General features: G+C 37.8%; 1 protein-coding gene and 1 long non-coding RNA gene across 3 annotated transcripts in view; both read left to right on the plus strand.

Annotated features, from left to right (window-relative positions):
* ZFAND3 (zinc finger AN1-type containing 3) overlaps nucleotides 1–21,331 on the plus strand; it is a 135,347-nt gene that overhangs the window by 53,095 nt on the left and 60,921 nt on the right. The window lies entirely within an intron of this gene.
* The window catches only part of LOC310897867, a 43,417-nt gene that overhangs the window by 15,671 nt on the left and 6,415 nt on the right, over nucleotides 1–21,331 (plus strand). Inside the window, exon 1 of the long non-coding RNA XR_014582653.1 lies at nucleotides 1–21,264. This exon is cut by the window's left edge and continues 15,671 nt beyond it. This is a non-coding gene — a long non-coding RNA (uncharacterized lncRNA). The remainder of the gene's footprint in view (nucleotides 21,265–21,331) is intronic.

Genomic DNA, 21,331 nt, shown 5'->3' on the forward strand with positions numbered 1-21,331 from the left:
TACTTTGTGTTTGTGCATACGTTAGCTTACCAAAAAAAGTGCAAGGGAGGAGCGTGAGCTTCCTAGGGTTCATGTAAGGGTAACACTGATTTCCTTTTATCTGCCTCATTTCTTCTGAGAATTGAGACCATCATAGGATGTCAGGTGTAGTTTGGCTCCCAACAGAGGTGAGGACTCTCATAGGCTTTCCTTACTTTGGAGCTGCCTTTTGTCATACGTTCTGGTAGTGCTGGCAGTCTAACTACAGCTGTCTTAGGTAGAGTGTACTCGTGATCGTCCCAACTCAGAATGGATTAGTAGTAGTAGAAGTAAGTTGTTGGTTGGTTTTATAATATTTGTGTAAAAGTTGAAAATAATAATGTTTTGATCTGCAGAAACACAGAGAAGAATATGAGGGATACTTTGGCTTTTACCATCCTTCTCGTGAATAGAAACTGCATGTTTGCTTTGCTTGAAATCACCCGGAGTAGTGCATGCCATCTTCTTTAGTGTGATACACTAGTTGGGGTGATCTGGACATATTTGAACTTGGCAAGTTTGGGGATTTGATGATACCCTTGGATCTCTGTAATTCATCTGAAATCAGATTATAAATTGCCATAGTTCTTGATTTTTAAGCAATTGTAAAACAAACAAACAAAAACAACCTGTATATAGCATAGTAATGCTCTGTGTTTTTTCTTTGGACTGTCTTTAGCAGTAAAAGCCAGGAACTCTACAAAATTAGACCTTGGCTTAAATCATGCTGCAAAATTCAGTATAAATATCCAGTTTTTGACTGGTTTCCAAGGGTATCTGCATAGTAGGAATCCTCTCCCACCTGTTTGAACAGAAGAACTTCATTGAATGAGGGACCAAGTTGGGGATCTCTGCGTTCCAGCTGGCAGTGGTTCGTGCTGCCACCTGCCAGCCCTACAGGTGTCTGCTGGAAATGGCTTCCTGATACTGGAGAGCACTTTGGCTTTTTTCCTTTTTTTTTCTCCTTCAGTTTGACTCAGAAGATGAGTGATAGATACGCATCTGTCTGTGTGGTAGTGCCTTCCAAAAAGCAGTACAAGTGTTAAAGGGAAGTGTCTGCATCTCTGATAGCTTTTTGCGAAGCAGTTTTAATCCCTAGGGTGTGCTGCGACGCCTGTCTTGTATTATCAGTGGTGAGTGTTCTCTACCAGGCAGGTGTTTTGGGGCAAACTCTTTACATTCTTGAAATCAAACCCACAGCACTCAGGAATTGTAAAACCAATATTATGAAGCTTCTGTAAGCAGCAGATGCGTATTAAGATGTTAAGCAGCAGGCTCCTAGTGCCTTTCATGGAGGGAAAATAAGTGAAACATTAGCAGTTTTTATTCTTTGTTAACATAAGTCATTTGTAATGATGCTTTTCCCTTCCTTATGTCATCTCTTCTTCCATATAGGTATAAGTGGTAAATGTGAGCTGCGTTTTTGAAGCAGTTTTCTGCATCTGTGCCGTCTGCTGTTTAAATTGATTGGACCTTTTCTTTTAACTTTTATAATGAGTTTTCAAAACTGTTTTAGTTTCTGATCAAGGCTTTCAAATATGTTCATGCTTGAAGTATATTGGGTTATGAGTAAATATTTTTCTATCAATATACTTTTTACCTTTTCAAAGGAATGGAAAATAAATCTTAACTCTAACCTGGCAGCATTGTATTCGTGTGATATTGGACTCCTCCATGATTAAAAATTCAAAGTAAGTTTAAGTTACTCCATACTGACAGACAAATTGTGGAAGGTGTGGTACCTAACTGGAAGAGATTCCCTAGGGAAGCTAAGCTCACTTTTAATTTTTCTTTTTGTTCAGTAGCGGCCATCTGGCTCCCCCATGCAGTTGAATGAGAGTGAATCCACTTCTTGTCTGGAAGTGGATATACATAGCTCCATCAGCAGGGCAGAGGAGATGATCAGTGTGTGTAAAATTAAAATAAGAGATTTGAGAATTCATATTAAATCTCCTCAGTTTTCAGCCTAAACAACTTAACAAAAATCCAAATTGCTGTTCATTTACAATAGGTCGGTACGTCATGCTGCTCCTGTCAAATTTCTTGAGAGCGCTAAACAATAGTGCTGCGCTCACTCATGTAGAGTTGTCAGCTGTGTAGGGAAAATCACTACTTTTTTGGAGCCCATCAAAGCTATTCAGTAATTAGTACATCTTAAAGTAATTGAATCTGCATGATGATTGTACCATGGGATACTACAAGTGATGAAAAGTTGTTAGCAAGCCTGAAAAAAATCATGGCTACTTTACTCCCTAATGCTTTAGTCACTATAATAAATCTTCTCTGTGATCTTCAGTAAAAACAATGATAAAAGCTGCATGTTAATTGCAATTTAATTTCACTTTAATTTTACAATGGTAATAGTCTTCTTGGAATTTTGTTGTGGATTTATTTATTTAACTGTTTTGGCAATTGGCTTTGTAATTTCCATGTGCTTCAGTCAGCGTGCTTTCTTTCTCGATCGAAGGGCACCATGCATTTTGGATTCACTGAAGTAAGGTGCTTTAAAAAGATATGTTCTGATGCTTGCTTTCTGACCACTAGACCCTTTAGTAAGTGTGTGAATTCTCTTGCATCGACTAAAACAAGAAATTGTCAGAGAAATGGAAGTGCTGGGCTTGGCGTAAGTGATGGTGGGAACGGGTGCTCTGCCTGAGGCTGTAAAAGGCAGGCTTGTCCTGTGAAACCATGCAGGTTGTAATAGCTTCTGAAAACACTAAAGAACACAAACCAGTCCAACTGTTGCCCTTTCTTTTTCATAGGTCATAACATACTGCTTTTTAATTCTGTGAGAGCAGCTTCTTTCCAAAGGCTGTTCATTGAGCCTGATTTGATGTAATAGCTTTCTTTCTAGTTTTCAAATGTTATGGGACTGACCTTGCTGACTTTGAAGAAATAAAGAAGCGTGTGTACACATTTATTGATATTTACTTCCCTCACAATTGTGTAGAGACATTTCTTAGTCCTTTTTCCCCACCTGTTTTGGCTATGTTTCCATAGAAATCAGTGATACCTACCCCAGTTTCAGCAGAAAGACCAAGTAGTCCTGTTTCAAGTCTCATTCCTTGATTGAAGATCTCCTTTCCAGGAATAACTACTGGAAAGTTTTCTTTTTGTTACCTATTTGTCATTGTGCTTTGCAGTAATGAGTGTCTTAGCAGTAAAATATCTTTTTGTCTGCTTTCTAGCCTATTTCTAACGACATATATGAAACACTTGACAGAATAAAATGTGTTTATAGTTCATCTCTTACTGGAATTCTGGATGGACTTTTGCAAAAAGGCACTCTATCTAGTGTGTATTTTCCCGTACGTATATATTTTTATATATATATATATGTACATTTATATCTTGTCCCTGGCAAAAGACTCCTCAAGCATTTTGGTGTGTCATGCAGTTCTTTAAAAAGGGAGGGGAAAATGTGCTGGGCATGGCTTGAAATCTGTGTCCTCTACTATTACAACACTTCTAAGTGAAAAATCTCTCTTGCTGCTGGTGAAAAAGAACTGATCAGCTGTATTGAATGTGGCAGTGAATGAATGGGAGAGTGAAAGGTGAAAACAGCAAAAGAAAGATGACAGAATCATAATGCTGGAGATACTTGTAAAAGAATATCTGGTCTATTGATGTACTGTGCTGTGTCAGGGCCATAGAGGAAACTATTGACTCTTGCACAGATTCCATTAACCACATTTTGCTCAATTTAGGAAGTTTCTCAGTAGAAATTTAATTTGTTAACCTGGCACAGACCTTTCCTTTTGAATTGGTGTAAGAAAATTAATTTGTATCAGATGCCTTATTCAGAGTTTTAGTTCAAGTTCTTGGAAATAAATCTCTATTTCAGTTTCATTAGGCAAATCAAGCTAAAAATTTCTGCAGTGAGTTCTATTTGGTGCTGTCTCTAGCATGTATTTATTCTGTGTATAACTGTAGATACTAGCTGCTAGAAGCTTTTCTCATTTGGAATTCATGATTCAGGTGTGGAACACATTAAAAAATGTATCAGAATTGTTTAGTCACATGGTAAAGACAAGAAAAATACCGTGTTATTTCTGTAAGAACCTCAACATAAATCTTAAGTTGGACTTTTATGCTCCTTTACCAAGTCTGCAGACATAGGAACATGCATAATTTGAAGCTGTTTTTACATTGATGATGATGATATAGCTTAAACTGTGCATTTGACTTTGTTTTTGAGGGGCACATTTTAAAAACAAACCTACACAACTTCTAAAGCATTTAATTTTTTGTTACCTAAATAGTCTCATCCATGCAGTATCCACTTGCTTTTGTATCCTTCTTTCACTGTGTGTATTTCTAGTTCAAATCACCTATTGTTTTATTTGGCAGTTCATATATAGCACTTGTCTTTGCTGTACTGGTTGGACAATACAAAAATGTTAACAGATCAAAACTGCTAAAAAGCCAAGAATTAACTAAAACTTCACTAATTTTAAAATGTCATTCCAAAAGCGAAGTTTTCATTAGTTGAAAGATAAGAGTAGTGGTGGGAGAAGATGGCATCAATCACTGTGACTGAAGATGCAGAAAATCCCAAAGTAGGAAGGTAGCTGTGAAGGGTAATGATGGTGTTGAGTCTTGCTGTTAACCACATGCTAAACGAAATGAATGTGTGGTTAATGTTAAGTGTATCTATAAAATACTTTCTATGCTACAATGAAGAACAGAAGAAAACAAATGCTCTTGCCTGTTTTTAAGACCAGAGACTCTTAAAATATCCTTTTGCTTTAATTCATCAGTTGCCAAACCCTAGTATTGAATGCAGAATATGGGATAGAACGCTTTTTGTCATGAAGTATAAACATGTAGATCATTTGCTTTTGTGAAAGCCTTTCAATTTTTGCACTTACACTCAATATACTTTTAGTGCTTGTCAATATTACAAGACAAAAATTAGAGTTAATTTCCAGTGTAATTGATATGGAACAAAAAAAAAAATTATAATCCAATTTTAACCGAAGAGCATGAGCCAAAGGAGAACAAGTTAAGATTCATAATGAGAAAAATTAAACAATATCACGTGGTCTCTCTGAGAATATTTCAGATAGATTTGTTCAGATGAACTCTGTGTTTCAGCACTAAAGTATTTGGATTTTTTTTTTGTACTGTATACTTATTATGGAGTATTCAACGAAGTATAAATACTCTTGCCTGGCGTGTTTGAAGTGTGTGTGTGTTTAAATATCTACAAAATAATGCTTCCAAGCTGCTGGCACCCATTCATGCTAATGCTCTACCCAGCAAGACTATAGGTGCTGTCTTAATTTTCTGTGGCATTGCATGATCTTCTGGAGGATATTGTGTTCCCACGTAGCTACTTGTCTGCCTTAAACATTTTCATATGGCCTATACTGCAGTTGTATTGGCTCAAATGTGGCATTTTCTTATAGATTTAACTCCTTGGTATGGTTTTTTTTTGTTTGTTCCATATAGAGTTGTCCTTATTGCTTGCTTCATTTCAGGCATTACAATGGGATTCACATTTCTTATGGCTGGTTAGTTCTTCTTTTCTCCAAGGGCAAATCCTGTAGTGCTGTTATTAAGTGCATTACTTTATTTTCTACTCTATATTTGTTAGTGACAGCCACATCACCAAAGTGTGCCTTGCCTTTGGAGAAGATTATGATATTTGCAGGGGTTGTAGTTTTTGTAGGAATTCATCATGCAGGTTTGAAATCACAGTGGGGAAGCGTGTGCTGTGCAGGTGAGGAGCCTCACCCTTGCTTTAGGCAGTTTGTGATGTGTCAGTTCACTGCAGGCTTCTCTTCAAATGCCTCCTAGTACCACGTTGGCAGATAACTCTATTTCATAAAGATAAGATCTTCCTAAAGCAGGGCTACCTAGGGCCAGTTGTCCAGGACCATGTCCAGATCACAGCCATAGTGCTTTTGAGCATCACCGTGGATGGAGATGCTTGTGCCAGTGCTCGGTCACCCTCACAGTGAAAGTGTTTCCTGAGATGTTCAGGTGGAGCTTCCTATGCTTCAGTTTGTGCCCATTGCATGTGTTTGAAGAGGTGTGGTTGTCAGGGAAGGAGGAGGATGGGCAAGTGGCCCAAATGAATATCCCTGCTATTTATTCCAAACTAAGTATTTGATAAGAAGGAGTAAAAGTATAATTACATTCTTAATTGTTCAGGACTGATTCAAAGAATATTTATTGTTTCCATGGACGGTTGTATTTTGATGCCATTACGTGAAAAGAACATAAATATCAAAATTCTGTTTGCTTTGATGTGGTTGTATATCTAAATGTATAGAGGTATGCCAACCAAATATCACTGAATCTTTTTTCTGTGTTCTATGCCAATATTCCTTTTTTCCTAACTTTATTTGTCTTAGACGTCAGTCGAGCAAGAATAGAGCTCTTAGCTGATGAAAAGTTCAAGATTTCAGGTGTTAAAGGCCATTTGATAAGAAACAGGAGAATTTGTATTCGTACCTCCCAAACAGCCTTTCATTCCCCATACTTTATGGGGATATGAATATATCAAATGAAGTAATTATCAAATAATTGGTCTAGATGTGATGATGGATTTCAGAAGTCATTTTAATTTACATAGAATTATTGTGATATACATAGTTAATGTTGTAGCTTGCCATAAGGCAAGCAATTGTTATTGTTAAAATCTGTATTTGATCAAATTCTCAGTGTTTTAATTTTTCCAGGCAGAGGATTAAAAACAGTGGCACAGCATTGTGTGGTGTCATTTCCAGAAGCTATTGAAGCATATTTAGAAGAACAGGCAAAAGATGTCATGTGAATTGCATGCAACAGTTCATTATAGCAACAGTGTAAAACAGTACGTCTGGCTTTTTCTTGCTAGGATTTTCAATTCCCAGGTTCACGGGACTGTTTTATAATACTGTAATCTGTCACTCTGCTTTTTATTTTTTTCCCCCTCCAGTGTCCATTAACTTCATGGTGATTGTAATAAAGAAACAATAAGGTGGATGACTGACACTCAGCAGCTCACCTATTAAGGATGTAACTGTAAAATCTGACACTAGAAGAACAGCTAATATACCATTTTCATTTTGTATTTGAATGGCTTTGAGCACGAATGTATCATGCCCTAGAGAAAGGTCGAGTTAATCCTCTGCATTGTGGATACTATGTAATTTATATAGTGTTTCCAGTAGAAAAGCAGTTAAATGGATCTGCAGGTAATGTTTAATAACTGAGAATGTAAGTTAAATTGACCATCTGTTACATGTCTCTGCATTGCCACAATGGCCTGTGAGATGGCGGAGAAATTTCACACTCATTTTGTTTCAGATTGTTCTAATTGTTTCTTTTCCATGAAAAGCTTGAAAAGGCTCTTGCAATTAAGAGAATACCCATTTATTCAAACTAATTGCCTAAGTACATTCACTCCTCCTCAGTGATGTGCCTAGAAGGGACTGTATGTAACTTCTTAACTTCTTTGCAATTGGTGCATCTGAGGTACCTGCTGAGCTGCTGCTGTGTCATTTCTCAACCAGTTTGCTCTGAATAGCAGACTACAGTTTGTCCTGGATTGTTTTACTTTGGATAGTTGCATAACTTGCAGAGTTTCTTAAAATCCTGGTAATTTGCCTTTACGTGGGATTTTTGGACCAGTGTTTCGAGGTCATAGGGATAACTAGAGACTCTGGAAGGAGTCAGCAGGAAATGAAATCCTGAAGAATTTTGTCCATATACAAAATATGATGAGGAAAGTGTTAATTTTGGAGACTTTAAATAATTAGATGGTATCATCCCTTGGTAATTCTTGTGTTTCTCCATGGGCAGCAGAAAGGGTGCTCCCAATGCTAGCGGAATAAATAGCACTTCCTCGTTATGAGAAGCTGTAGCATCTCAATGTCAGCTAACTTGAAAAATGTCCAGAATGAAGTCATGCACCATAAATAAGAATGTTCTTGAGGTAATTGCCAACTGCAATAAAAGAACAGTTTTTAAAATCAAAGTTATTTCAGGGATCAAAACAGGAGTTGAAAAGTGCCCTCAAACTGACATATATTGGAGGGGAAATCAAACCAGGTTTACAGAGTTACTTTGGAAGTGTTAGTACCAAAATCGTGTTCATTTCTTCAGTATGCCTCGAGTTAAATGGAACTTGTCTTAAATATATTATATATATAAACATGCTGTGAGCATAGTTTATCTTTTCCAGTGTTAAACCTGAGCTGTTAGTGGTTCAAACACACACAAATGAACTATATATGGGATTACTATGTACAGAAGTTAGTCTTGACATAAATGTGAACTGAATTTTGAGTAAGGTTTCATTATTATTTTTTTAAACTACCTACATGGTTGTAAGTGATTTGTAACTGAGAAAATATATTTTGTTAGGAGCTGAGAATGCAGTTTTTCAGTAACGTGAAGTCAGGGTTGGGGAGGGAAGGGAGGAACAAACAAAGTCCACATTCTTGGTTGAAGTATTAAATAATTCTTATAAACTATTTTGACCTAGTGCTCAGTTGGTTAGATAATGATTAAACTGGCTTTATGATACAGAAAACTGCACTAAAACCAGTTAAAAGTCATTGGATTTGGTTCAGAAACACCAACACTGGAAAGAGGAAAATACTTTTAAAGGATGATCCTCTTTTTTTTGGGTGAGAAAATACAAGTACTCTTCATTTCAGGACATCAGTTACTACATGTGTTTATATAAGCCTTTTTTGTCCTCACCACTCCCCTGGCCCCCACCACAACAGCCTGTCCACCTGATGAGCAGCAGAAGTCGTCATCTGTTGCTACCTTGATACAAAACTTCAGAACGCTGAATCCTGGCTGCTGTGCCCCACGTACTGGAATGTGCTTCAAGCAGCGCAGGGTAGCTGTGCCACCAAACAACTGCCGATCGTGGGTGGTGTGAAGCGTTGGCCTTGTTCCTCTCTAATGGAAAGCTGACGTGATGTTGGCCGTTTTCCAGAGAAGCTGATGATTGTATTAGTCAGACGTAATGCAGTCGGCTCCTTCCTGATGGAGGAATAGGAAGTGTTTCTGTGCCAAGTACTGCGAGGAGAGTCCATGCTGCCTTTCTTAAGTTGTACTCTGATGATGTATTTGTTCAGTTACCTGCCTTGTCTTCTGACTGAGCAGAATCGCAGTACGAAAGCATCTTGAATTTACTGGACTCGATATATTTGTAGAACAGAAACACTTTACTTATCAAGAAGCTTGTGTAATAGCTGTCAATCCTTTAATTTGAATCTCCCTTTTGTGCAAAGTGGTAGGAACAAGTTCTCAGGTGCTTCTGCATTTTTATTTTTTTAGCCTTACGGAAGGCATTTAAGTGCTCCAGGGGCTGCCTTCTCAGGGTTTTTGCAAGAATGAAAAATGACTTAATCTGCTTGATTTTCTAGCATAGAAATATCATCCCTTTATGTTAAATTGCTGTTGATTGTTTCAAACTTGTTATCCAAAGTTTTCTTGTTACTGTACATAATGTCAGAATACCAGAAATAAGTGGAAGCTGCTGCATCTGTACCTTCCAAGTCAGAATAGCCAGTCAACCATCATTGGTATGAGAATTCTTACTGTTTATTTAAACGTCTTTAATACTGTGCCATGGGGAAAATATTTGCCTCTGCCCAGTTCGCAAATGATGGAAGCAGTGTCGTGTATAATCTGTCTCGCACGCACTAGTATTTGTTAGTTACAGATGAAATTTTGTAATCCATTTGTGTGGAGCAGTATCCTTTCCAAAATGCAGCCGTGCATCTGTTGAGAACAGTATGTGTCTCCCAGCTCACCAAATGCAACTCAAGTGCACTGCAAATTGTAATAACAGGTGAAACAATACAACATTTATAAATCTCTATTTTACATCTGTTGGTTTTGCAGCAGCCTGCCAAAACAGGTTTCTATGCTTTGAGACTTCTGTTGCAGTCATTAATGGTCCCGTAAGCTCGTAATTCCGTTTAGGAAACCCCAGCTTTCTCATCTGTCATCACGCTTTGTACTACTAATGCAATAAATATTTGAATGGTTAACAAAATCTTGTAACTCACACTGCTCTCCTTACTTGAATTTTTAATTTTACTTTATGCTGACTGCCAATACATTTCAACAACTATGAATAATAAATCATTGAATTCATGTCACTGTAAAGATCACATACTCTTTTGAACCCAAAATTTTCACCCAGAATACATAGCTTATAACTCAAGTGACAGCCAGCACTGCACTTTCTAGTATGCTAATTAATGTGTATATGTTGAAGAGATGATCCTGTTTTCACTGCTAGTTGATAATTCTCTTGCTTTTCATGTGTCTTCTCATGGCTGTCCCATGCTCTTAGCCATTGTGTTTTTTGAGAGCAGGGAACGTCTTTCCAGTTAAGGAGCTGAGATGTGTGTTTTGGGTTCTGCTGTAATCTATGCGGTTATACATCTCTTCATTCCCACTGCTCTGCTATAGTTGTTTAAAAATACTTTTGCTGACCATACAGATGCAGACTCTGATACTTGCGAAGCAGGGTTTGACTCTTTCCCTTCCAACTTTCATCATGTAATCTTGTCAGGACTGTGTGGTCAGCTCAGCTCAGCAGCTAGCTGTGATAGCAGACTCACTGCACCATGCCTAGCGAGAGCACGCTGCGACACAGGTATCTCGGGTTGTTCTTTAGACAATTAACTGTAGACTGCAGCAGTGGTTTATGACTCATGTGAACATAGAACCACCAGGGACAGGTCATTTTGACCTTTATGGGTATAGGGAAAATAATAAGAAGATTTTTACTATAGTGCTCCTAAATTTAAAAGAAATATGTTTTATCCAGATTCCGAAGAGTTCAATAAATGTGACTTTATTTTAGAACAGAGGTCAACACTTTCTAAATCAACCAAAACAATAGACTACGAGGGTACTTTTTGAGAAGCGTAACCCAGGTCATTAGCTTGTGTGCTAAATAATTCTGAAGTCTTCCACTTAGAGAAGTTTGTGTATATCAGTTTTAGATATGATAAATTAGATAGAGGGCAAATAGTAGAGACTCTATTGTGGCGTTTGTAGACAAGCAAGTAGGTGTAATGGAAAAATAAGCTGTTTTTCCTGCTTGACATTCATTTAGTTAGGCTGTCTTTCCATTATAGAGCTACTTCAGTTGGTATTTGAAGTTGGTTATTAGTGTGCCCAGCCAGCCATGTATTCAGTGCCTTTAAAATACAGTCTGAAAGCTTGATCTGCTTAGTTCCACTATATCAATATTCCTGTTTCTGAAAACACTTAACTGCCTCTTCTCGCTTTGTGCATACAGGGATTCAGGATGAATTCTGAAATGTATATTTATTTTTAAAGTTTTTTTTGTTGTCTCTTGCGATGCAGAAGCAATAGGAGCAAAATGAAATTCCACATCTTTGTAGCTATAGCCTAACCTGCAGGGAAGAACTGGAAATCGCATAATCTGCAAAGCTGTGGAGCTCACTGCTCAGGTTTCTCCTACCATTGTCCTTTGAGTTGGACAGACAACGAGATACAAAGTTTTCTGCTGACAGCAAGGTGACACTGTGTTTTTTTTATCTTAAAGATAACACCATCTCCTAGAGGCATAATGTTATGTTTCGTGTTATTACTTTTCCTAAAAATCATTTTCAGAAGGCCTAAGCTGTCTCCTGATTTAACAGTTGCATTTACCTCATATCTTTCCACTATAAACTGTTTTTTTCTGATTTTGTTTTCATTTTGGACGTCACTTTTTTCATGCAGTAGTAGACAAACAGTGGTACAGATTGCTTTGTTAGATTTTATGCATTTTGTTTGATTGCTCTTTACCATTTTTACCTGCCAACTAGTAACTGTGCCTCAAAGAAGTGCTTAAGCTCTCAGGTTCTCAAGTTTTTATTTTGTGAAGTTTCTCAATATTTGGACCAATCTTGGCCCCTAGGCTCCTGGTCAGTAGTTCCAGACTCAGGGTTGGGAAGTTTCATCTGAAGCTTGATTAAACTGATGAATGATGAATGAATGAAAATAGATGAATGAAGTTAGGCTAGCTCAAATCTAGCTCAAAATGTAAGTTCCACTTTGGAGTTCCACAAGCAATAGGAAGGGGTATAGGTAAGCCAAAATAGAAAGCCTCACTTGCTTTTTCCCTCTTCTGGCATGGCTGTTTTGGCCACACAGCAGACTGGTCTGGGGGAAAAGTAGCCCATCAAAAAATACAAGCTCCTGGATGAGTTCTCCGTGTCAGCATATTGTGCTTGCAAAGCTCTGTGTGGTGGTACAAGGGAGGGAACAGCTATGCATTAGCCATACTGAACAGACAGTGGAAATCAATAAACTAATTAAAAAAAAAAAAAAAGATATCATCAAGTTGTCTGAAAGTCAATTCAGGAGTAACTAGAGATGTCTTGGTTTTGGGATCTCTTCATTCTAGAAAAAAGGAATCCATGCCAATGATGTGCTAAAATGTTGCTTTGGACAGGGAAATGCTTAGAGGTACTTTCCAACCAAAGCATACATCGCTGAAAGCAAGAAGATAAAAATAAATTCATGTACTCCCTTTGTTATTGCTGAGAAGAATTCAGGAATATCATGGAAATTACCGCACTGAATTCAGTTGCATTCAGGACCTTGTCTGGAGCAGGAGATGTCCAGCACTTCTGCTAGGAGAAGGAGCAAATAAAATCATCCAGAAGTACAAAATGGACAAGTATCTAATAACTGATAGCAAAGGAAGGCGGCTTTTTGCCCCTTGCTGGCAACTGACATCCCTCTGGAGCAAACGGGTTTCATTTGTAATTTATGTATTCTCTTAGAAGCAATGCCAGTGTTGCCCCTTTTAAATCTTTCTAAAATTTTGGCTCCCTCGATACTTCTGGCAAAGGCATATGCATGGTTACAAAGGAAGGAATTTTGTCCTTTAGTTAAAAAATGGAAGAAGGGATATTTGTGGAAGACATGGGGCTTATTTTAGAATGTTTGTTACGAATACTTAACTCTCTCGGAGAGGGAGAGAGACCCTGTGCTTTGTGCAGTTACTTCTAACTGAGAAGTACGCTGAAATAGGTTCCAGACGTGTCAAGGGGAAAATGCATTCTGAAGTTTGGGTTTTAGAAAGTTGATTGAGCTGTATGGAGAAGGAGATAAAAGGTATTGATGCATCAACTCCAAGTATAGCACATTCATGGATATTAAAATACGTATGCCTCTACAGGAAGAAGGTTTCATTTAAGAAAACTGCTACTAAAGCAAAGACAACTAGGCTACTGGATTTTGCAAACGGCTTTAAATGTTCAGAACTTGACCTCTGAAAACTGGAGCAGTGTTCACTCTTTGGATATCTGAAACTAAAGCCAGGGTTTCAAGTCCATGATCGGTACCGCTCGGAGGACACCCTTGTTTGCTCCCTCATCAGCATCGCCCCTCTGGTTCTGCTGTGCAACTGGCTGGCAACTACGTGCTGCTTGCTGGAGTCCAAAAAGTTTGATAGCAGAACTGTGTTTGCTCTGGTGTATGAGGCTCTTTGGGATGAGAGGGGGTGTTCGTATTTCTTCCAAATTCAGCTCAATTTTCTGGTGTGGTTCATCACGCAGTCGTACTGGCACAGCTGAAGGCACAGTGTGGGATGGTCGGCTGAGGAACAGGCAGTGAAAGCTGCTTAAACTGCCACAGCTGTTAGAAGAAATGTTACCCGAACTGTGGTGTGTTCCTGTCTGCAGTAGGAGATTTTTAAACAATGCAGTCATCTTGTTTTGGGTACGTTTTGGTTGGAAAGTGCTTAGGTTATTTTTGCGCTGGACGGTATTTCAGACTTCTGGCTCATGTAAGTAATTGAGTGGGATAGGTCGAGGGTTCTCTTTTTCCAGTTCTTGGAATAAAATCATCATCAACTAGAGATCAGAAGAACTGTATTTGAAAACTGATTTTTGAAAAAAGCGAAGGGAGGTTTATTTTTGCTGAGGTTAAACTTTTTTCATTATTGCAGCATGTAAAAGATTTTTTCCCATTTAATAATACGTAAGATGGTGCATAATTCTAAAAGTTTATTGTTGGTTCTTTATGCCATTGTAATATTTGGGGTTTTACAGACTTTTTTTAAGCTCTTGGTACACAGATATTTCAAAGAGGAGATCTGGAGGAGGAGAGCAGGTAGTGGATTTACAGGTCACCAGGTGTTTGTGTTCGGTGGTGGGAAATGTCAGGTTCCAGAAAACAGACAGCTTGACATTTTCCTCATTTCGATTATTGCAAAGGATTCGTGGGCTTGAAATTTTATTAGTCTGCAATAAGGAGCATGCTCGCAGTGCCACAGAAAATTGCTCAAGAATATACGAATTGACAGAATGATTGCCCTTTGTGCTGAATCATAAAAGAGGGCAATCTGATCTCCTTAGTCACCACAAAGGTGGAATCGCACAAATTCTGCGGAAGACCTTGGACTTTGGTGATTTTATTACAATATTTGAAGGACACTGTAGCATTCCAAATATACTTTTTGCAGTCTTGTCTCTACATGTTCTCTTCTGTGTATACCACGCCTTGCACAATAGCCCTGTTTGAGCTGTACTTGCTACTGCAGAATGAATAGATAAATAATTGTGCTTTTTTGCTTACTTAAAAATTGAAGTAAGGATTTTTAAAATTACTATTTATAGGTCTTTATTTCCCACTGCCAAGAAGTTGGTTTCAGTCAATATACTGGTTAACTTTTCTGTCAGTAGTTGCACACAATAGGGCTGTCAGTGGATGAAATTTGGATTTTGAAATGGGCATAATGTGAGCCAGACCATCATTTATATTACAACCACGTTCTGAAGTGTCTGAAGAAAAAGTGGTATGGTGGCAGTGTTATTAACATGAAAATCTCCTTTAAACTCGAGCAAGTCTGTGACATGCTCTGTCCAGGGAGCTTACAGATCTGTATAAAAGCATTTGCTTTGCAAAGCAGAGGCAACGGTTTGTGCACTGAAGCAACAAGGCTAAATAAAATGACTTGTGAAATTAAAGACTGCCATCTCCGTGAAGAAATGCATCTTCTTGTTTTCCCTCTCCCAACCTTTACACAGTCTTATATTGTCCAGATTGCTGTGGGTCTCTTTGTTAAATGAGCTTTGTATCTCTCAGTTAATTTTCTGCCGCTATCACTCTAGGCTGATGACTGGAGGTGTTTGTGTATCCATTAAGTGCACTGCCAGGACATGTCCACCACTTTCCACCTCTCCCATTAAACAGCTGTCAGCAGGTTTGCAGAGCAGCTTTCTTGCTTTGCATTAATTGCTGCAACTCACTAGGTGCAGTGAAGAACACCTATAAAGAGAGAAGACAGCTTTCGGTGAAATTTCTAAAGGTAAATAGAAATGCCATGAGCACTTAAGTCAGATTTCATATGTAGTCATATCAATATGATTAGCAGGAAGGAAGTGTCACTTCTTTTAAATGTTCTTTTTTTTTTTTTTCAACTAACCTTTCTCCTTGAGCTCTCACCCCATATGGAAAATACTGCTACTATAAACAAGTGCACGTCAGCAGATTCTTGGAAGAGACCGTCTCATTGAAGTTGTATATAATCCCATGCTGAGAGTTACAATTGGTTCTGAAATGGAAATCTGTTACAATCAGGTCAAACATCATCCTAGCTGAGATGAGCATTGTGGGGAAGATGAATGATTTGGACACCAAAGTCAGAATATAGTGGGTTTATCGGTGTAAGGCTTTACAAGACAAGTACTCTGGATGGAAGAAGAGCGCTAGGTTAATTTGTTGGTATTCAGCTAGTTTTCCAGTCCTTTAATTAAATATTAATATTGTATGTTTGTGCAGAATAGGAAATACTAATTCTTTAGACAAGCTTTTTGGAATAAAAATTTCTTTAGTACTACGTGAAGCAGTAAAAACAACAATTAATAAATAATTAATAAAGCAGTATTTTTTTTATATCCAGGCTTGTTTTAAAGCACTGTTTGGAGATCTGCTGGCAAATAGAAGGCCAACACAAGATATGGGAAAAGTTAAGTGTATTGACTCGTGGTTTGAAGTTTAATCTAAAGATTCGGTATGTCTACTCAAGAAATCTGTGATGCTTTACTGTACTTAGCCTTATGCTCATTGACTTCAGGCTTTTCAATTTGCCGGTCTTGTCAAACTGAGAAGCGGAAAGAAATTCTGCTCAACTGACTTGTGCACCATCATCCAGAAAGTGTGTTGAGCAGAACAGGTCCCAAGTCCTCTGACACAAATACGTATCCTGCACGCTGGATGGTGTGGTCTTGTGAAAATGACGGCAATAAAAATTCTCCCTTTCATTCTTCTACTCATTCTGTTTTCTCTGTCTTCTCACACCATGAATTTTTTAGCTGGTAATGTTCTTGCCGGAATCCGTGTTGTTTGTACTCCTTGCCAAGTATCGCCAAATTGGTCTTTTGAGGGCTCTTGCATGTTGCCTTTCGAGCAGCCTACCAAGAGTACTATCAAATGATCAGTTTCTTACCTCTCCTGCCAAACCTGCTGGGGGTAAGCATTCTATGTCCAGTGGTCACAGCATATTTATGTAATAAGCAGTTTTTAAAGATGATTAAGATCTTCTCCTGGTCACGTTTGTGTTCTGTGTTTTATCCCAGTGCTGCATTTTTCTCAACCCAATATCTCTGTGCGATGTACGACTGGATATATAAACCGAATCCCAGTGCAGTTGTAAAATCAGCTTTTTCACTAGGCATGTTGTGTTCCCAGCAGTTTCTAGGCTTCTTGCATATACCAGTATAAAATGATGTTCATCATCTGACTTGCACATTTTTAGTTCCTTTCTGTTCCTTAGTAATCTTTGCATTGTTGCTCATGTAAAGTTTTGATGAAAATTAACACCGTTGCTCTCACTGCTGAATTGTAAGATGTATATAAGATGTGTGTCAGTCTTTTTCATAGAGAAAAAGAAAAAACCCTGCCTTTTAAATATACCACTTAAAAAAATTCTAGTCCCTCCTCCTTCCTTCTGCTCTCCATCCCATCTATTTTGCTCATCACCATAGTAGGACTTGCTCTCTTAACAGAAAATAAATATTATCTCTTGGGTATTCTGTAATTTTTCATAGTTATTCTTGGTGGTTTTATCCATTAAACGTGGTTGGTGATTTGTTTCTGTCCTCTGAGGAAGCCAATAGTTTAATGGATGAAACATGATAGGTAATGAAGAAAAATGTTTTTTGGCGACATGCACCGATTTGAGAAACCTATCTTATGAATGTTATGTTGTACTCAGATTTTGATATAACAAAAAGGGCCACTCAAGTTTCTAAATTTTGTTGGACATGCTTAAAAATCGTGTTGCGTTTTACTCCCATACAATTAAAGGATTGTTTTATTTTGTTATTTTAAATAATTGATATTGAGTAAACTTTTTCATGATTTATGTTGCCTCTCAGTCTTAGGTGTGCCTACTCCATCTTGCCCAGCACTAGTTACAATTAAATCAGTGAACTGGTAATGGTTCATGGTTTCTGAGGGAGTTTGTTAAAGATTTTGGCTAATAACTTTCCCTCTCTGTTTTGCATATCTGATTTTTATTAGTAGTACATACATGTGATCCAGTGCATAGAGAACATACAGATAATGAAAACAATGGACAGTTTTCCACTGCGATGAGACAAATTCTGCTAGCCAGTAGAAAATGATAGCAATAGTAACTGTAGCTTCGTATTGAGGTGCCTTGGAGATGAGAGGATGAAAGCAGAGCTCTTCCTAGTGCAATCAAATTGTCAATTTGGAGTAGAAAAGTCACGTTTTCTTAAATTTCTTAAAGATAGTGTGCCACACGTTTGTAGTTATTTAGGGTTTTTAACTTATTTTCTTTTTTTTTTTTTTTACTTTTAATGTGGAAATGTATATATGCATTCTCACTAATTAGGATATTATCAAAGCACCTAAGTCTTTAAAGTGATGTTGAACTCCGTATGGTAGAAGAAAGAAATACAAGTGGGAAAGGAAGAAGATCTGAAGATGTGGACTAGTTTGGAATTTCCCACAAAAGTACTTTAACCTGTCAAAATTAATTTCCTACTTCTCATTTTTAAAGTGTGCCATAGGAGAAATCAGTAATATTTAAATATCTGAGAGAGAAATTCAGGTCCCCATAGCGTTGAGTGCTGTGTAAACAGCAGTAAAGTGGTCCTTGTGCTAAACATTACATCATCTCAACACCCAGGAAAAAAACATCTTTAACACTTGCTTTTATTCCAAGCTTGTAACCCCGGCGTTTTATGCCGAAGGTTGATATATATATATATTCTGCTACGTGGAGATCAAATCATTTGTTCAAATGTCATTGGGACTTGAAGAACATTTGAGAACTTTGGAAATTGTAAGCAAGAGGAGCGAGTTAAGGCTTTCTAACACTTGTGTATAAATAGCAAGCCATCAAATTACAAATATGTTAATCAAAGATCCTTGAGACTGTAGCGCAAGGAAGCAAGATACTTCACAAGTACAATGACTTGTTGTGAAGGTGTTAGGTACTAATTCACACTAAGCCTGTCTTTGGTTAGGCGCTCGAACTGGAAGTTCTGAATGTGTGACTGGTGTCTGGTGCGGCTCCATCGAGCTGCTGATGGGAACGTGGAAGTTGCTGGTCAGATCTTAAAGCAAGGTATTGACTCTAAATGGGTCAGGCACATTGTGTAATTCCTCAGTTCTGAGGATTTTGTCAGTATAATCACAGTATTTACGTGTTTTCCAAATTGTTTTTTCTTCTCTTTTTCTCCTTCAGCAGATCATAACTCACTTAGTGCTATGAACATGTAACGGCTATGCTGAATGTAAATGTCAGAAGATGTTCTGAATAGTTAAGTTACTCTCAAATTTCAAAAATCTGCAAGTGAACAGTGTAAGTCAGAAAACAGTGAGTGACAACCGAGAGGTTACTTTGCTCTTGTGAGAGTCTGGTGAAATAAGGGCAGAAGAAAATTAACTTGAAGGCATGTTTCTCCTCAGTGTCTGGAAGTGTCATTGCAGAGCTCTTTGCCAAACAGTATCTCCTAAAGCATTTTTAATACACAAACACTTAAAATGCATACAGTCTTTTATCCTTAGTATTAAGTATTTAAAATATAAATGAACATAAAGATGAAAACCCTAGTGGAATCTTGAGGCTAACCCAATTTATGCAAGATTGGGTGGAGCCACAGAAAATCAAAACAAAGATTTGAAGAAAAACTGTTCTTCACAGCTGGCTGCCTTTGTAGATATAAAACATTAATATTTATACAAATGACTGCTGGTTTCCGTGGAGACTATACATCTGTATGGATATCTGAGGGAAAAGGTTCTTAATCAGGAAAAGTAAGATTTCGTAAAGTCAGAAAAACCAGCTCAAGTAGTAGAGCTTTCTGAAGCCAGTAAGTTGCTGCTCTTCTGTGCATTTTGTTGTTGTTGCTCTGGCTTCTTACCACTTCGGTGGAAAAGTTTAAGATTTGCGTTTGAGTATGGTTGTGGATCTTAAAAAGGGCAGAGTAGCATCCCTTGTAGTTGTACTTCATGTCGTTACTGAGAGGATGGCCTGACAGCATCCTGTGTATCCCAGTCTGACAGTAACTACCTGTCATGGTACTGGATTAAAATAACTCAGTGGTGGTTTTGGCTTGTTTTCTGTCTTTTGCCAACATGTCGATTAGAAGAAGCAATGTTACACTGGCTGGAGAACTCAGGAATTGTTGCCTTCTTACTCAGTAAGGCCCTAATTAGGGTGAATGATCTTGGAAAACAGATAATGAAATACAGGATTTAAAGGTAATACTGTGCCACAAGAGTAAAGCTTTCATCATTGTGACTAAATTCTGGCACATGAAAAAATACTGAGAGGATTAAATGGGAGAATGGCACGGTCAAGTGATAGTTCTGTTCTCAAGGCACCATTTCCATTTGAAAAGAAGAGCTACGGGTAGACTGTAGATGAGGAGGGATGTCTCAGCCTGCTCAAAACCTCTACAGGGAAAGCAGAGAAGAGAATGGACCTAGTGGATGTCCTCACAAAAAAAATTGCTTGCCAAATCATTCTTAGGAGAGCAGCGGATATTCATAAAGTTAATGAAGTTTAAGGTGTATTTATCAATATATTTTGCTATAAATTGAACTAACCAAACCAAATGACTTTTTGGGTTAGTTCAGTGGGAGCCTGGCACATATACGACTCTCATAATTTTGAATCATAATTGATCTAAGGTTATATAATGCATTATTAAAAATGAAAAATGAATATTTTTAAAATAAAAGCAGTATGTAAATTGCATGCTGTTATTACAGGGTCTCATTTTGAGGCCCATTCTGATTTTTTTACTTTCTGATAAAAATTACTTTCAGGTGTGTGTTACCTTGGGAGTATCTTTTCTCTCCCGGTATAGCAATTCATTTTCTATTCACTCTACTCTCATTTTATTTACTTGTTGAACTGAATTTTAAATAAATATCATTTTTAGTCTGCAATTGCAGGTTTAGCTGGAAGAAGCACTTGAAGTTGCTATCATACAGTTGCTTTTCCATTTGCATCCACAGCTCTGTTCTAGATGAATAATTGAATTATGGAGCAATCTGAGTGGTGATTTTTAAAGAAATTGCATAAGGTATTGTTACCTCCACTGGACACTTTCAAGAAAGAGCAACTGTTCTTAAGTAGATAAATATATACTCTAGTGTTCTGTATTTTTCTGATGTGATTTCTAGTGCTGTAGTTGAAACAGGATTTCCAAAAATCTCTTGTGCAGATGGTTTTGTTCGCATCTGCTTTTTGCAGTTGCGTACAGAACAGATGTTATCTTTTGCCTAAACAAGGCGTGTAACCTCGGTTTAAAAATTTCAGAAATTCCCAGCTGTGGATTTCCTCCTTCCTGTTCATTGTTCCCACTCATTAAGGAAAACTGAATAAGTGCGGGCACCGAGCACAGGAGCATGGAGAAACTCCTAGGCATTAGTGATAGTTCCGTGGCGTAACCTGCTAGAGATGATTCTTCTCTTCTTGTGAAAAATTGCAATGTAAAAATAACTTGGAGCTTGTCAGTAAGACAGAAATCTGCAAAGTAGTTTTAGCTTGGCAATTTTGGATCAGTTTCATTTGAACTTCAGTTAGACAGTCATTTTGTGTTAAAGTAGAGAGCTACGCTTCCAACAATTTTTCCAAGCAATTTTTAACAGCTGATGTTTTTGCAGATATTTTAGTACTAATCAGGCATCCAGGTGGAAAGCTAAAGCCTTCTGTTCTTCACCACATGAGATTTGATGAAAGCCTTTCAGTCAGCTGTCATTGAACAGGTAATGAAGATAATAGAAACTCCACTTTCTCAGCATCCGAAGAGCAGGCTGTGATTTGTTTCCGTGT

The sequence above is a fragment of the Anser anser genome (assembly GCF_964211835.1).
Source record: "Anser anser genome assembly, chromosome: 3".
Lineage (NCBI taxonomy): Eukaryota > Metazoa > Chordata > Aves > Anseriformes > Anatidae > Anser > Anser anser.